Genomic DNA, 2273 nt, shown 5'->3' on the forward strand with positions numbered 1-2273 from the left:
CATTATTTTTATAATTATTCATGTGACATTATTACTGTTATATTGCTGTATGAAGACTGATGTTCATATTGTTGTTAGAAGTTTAATTAATATATTATGGCAGTTGTTGAGATAATTAGAAAAGGCTGATCAAATTTCAAATGTGTTTTAAATGAAGTCTGTTACTAAGGGCAATACATACAATGCTGTACATTTCTATAGTTGACCAATGCACCTTGAATTATTTTGGTTGATTCATTTTTTTTTTTTTTATTCTTTAACAATAAGTATCATGTTTGTTCCACTTCCATGTACATTGTATTTGGCATTCTTAGCACACAATTTTGTGTTGTCCAGTAAACTGCAACTATAATTTGGGAGGATTGTACAATTTTAAGAACATATCCTAATTGTACAGTCCTCCCAAATTATAGTCTTAGTTCACTGGACCAGTAACTACCTAGTGATGTAGGCTACTGTGCATTCATGACAACAGGGAGAGGACACCTCAATGGTTTTTGACCTTATATTTGGGGGGAAATAACTGATGAATATCACTCTGTTCCATTCATGTTTACAGTGTGCATGGAATTTATCACTTAATTATCTTCATAGTTTCTAGATTTTAGAGTCTAAGTTCTTTAGTGTCTTTATTTTCTATGTCCATATATACAGGGAGCAAGGCATATCATATGTAGAGAAGGAAACACGTCCTCTATCAAATAAAAAAAAAAACGCGAAAAAAGCGTGGCAGACAATAGCGGACAGACTGAATGATAGTCTAAAAATATACATTTATGAACTACTGCTCTTAACTGAAACCATTCAATAAGTCACTGTCATTGGCAAAAACGAACAGTTGTACACTTTGCATTAAACGCGAGCAGTGGAAGTTAATATGACTTAGGACATTTATATTTTAGCCCATGAGAGAGAGAGGGAGAAACAGAGTGAAAGAGATATTTACGCATCATATTCTAGCGTTGTAGAAAATTGATCTTTATGGTAAATTTCCTGAGTAACATTATCTTCTGCTTACTTTTAAGGCAAAGAGTACAACTGTTAATTTGCGCAAATGATTAGTAGCCTAATCCTTGAATGGTATGATTATGACGGTTTCAATTCAGAGCAGTTGTCAGTTAATGTATATATTTAGGCTACAATTACGCATTCAGTCGGTCCGCAATCGTCTGCCACGCTTTCTCGCTGTTTCATTACAGCGGCCGTGTTTCTTTTCTTTTTATACAAATGTATTTCATGATATCATACTTCCATAAGAAGCTGCTGCTCACTCTGTATAAAGTATGTACAATGCGTATTCTCCATTTTGGCATCAGTAAATCTGTGACCTCGCGGTCTTTTGAGGAAAGCCGTGGACGCGCATCTATCTGAATTACTTCAGCCTGGCTCAACCTAGTCGCTCCTCCTCAGCCTGGCTCGGCCTTTGTGAAACGCACCAAGCCAGGATGCACAGATTAGACTAGGTCAAGCCTCGATTTATCAGTTATCCTGGATTTATATATTCTGCTTTTGTGAAACAGGCCCCAGGACTCTCAAAATGTTCAGAGCATGGGCCTGGAGAGCAACAGAGCCTGGACCACTGCTCAGCGTCGGGCAGCAGAGAGGAAGTGGATCCATCTTTTAAGAACCATAGACCCTATGTGTCTAAATGAAAAATACTAAAATGGATCCACTTCTCTTTTTAATCAAAGTTTTACAGGGTATTTTCAGAAATACTTCCTCCCACTGCTCTGGTTTCCTCTCTCCTCAGGTTGTATCTGGACCTCTTCTGCAGCGCTTCATACCCAACCTTTTAACCCCCTCCATTCTTTGATTTTCCTTGTTTTAACTTTATTTTCTATCTTATATGACTTTTCTATTGCTTTTATCCATATTCATGATTAATAATAACTGTATTTATTGTAATATTTCCATATTTATGTCTTTTATAGCATGCTTCTCTTTCCTTTTTGGGGGTTAATTTCTACCTGCAGAGGGGGTCCTTTAAAAAAATATAAATATTTTAAAGATGCCTTGGTTGCCCTTCATAACTTTTATTCTGCCTTATTTATATTTTAATAATTTGATTGTGCTTCTGTCTTCATTGCGAATATTTTCTTCTTCTTCTTCTTCTTCTTCTTCTTCTTCTTATTATTATTATTATTATTATTATTATCATCATTACAAATTGAATTACTTGCCTCAAGATTTTAACATGATAATACACATGCCATTGGTTTTATGCATTTTACTAACTGTGGTTTTATTCTATGATGTATTTTAAATTATTTATA

This window comes from Perca fluviatilis, chromosome 14, assembly GCF_010015445.1.
Source record: "Perca fluviatilis chromosome 14, GENO_Pfluv_1.0, whole genome shotgun sequence".
In the NCBI taxonomy this organism is placed as follows: domain Eukaryota; kingdom Metazoa; phylum Chordata; class Actinopteri; order Perciformes; family Percidae; genus Perca; species Perca fluviatilis.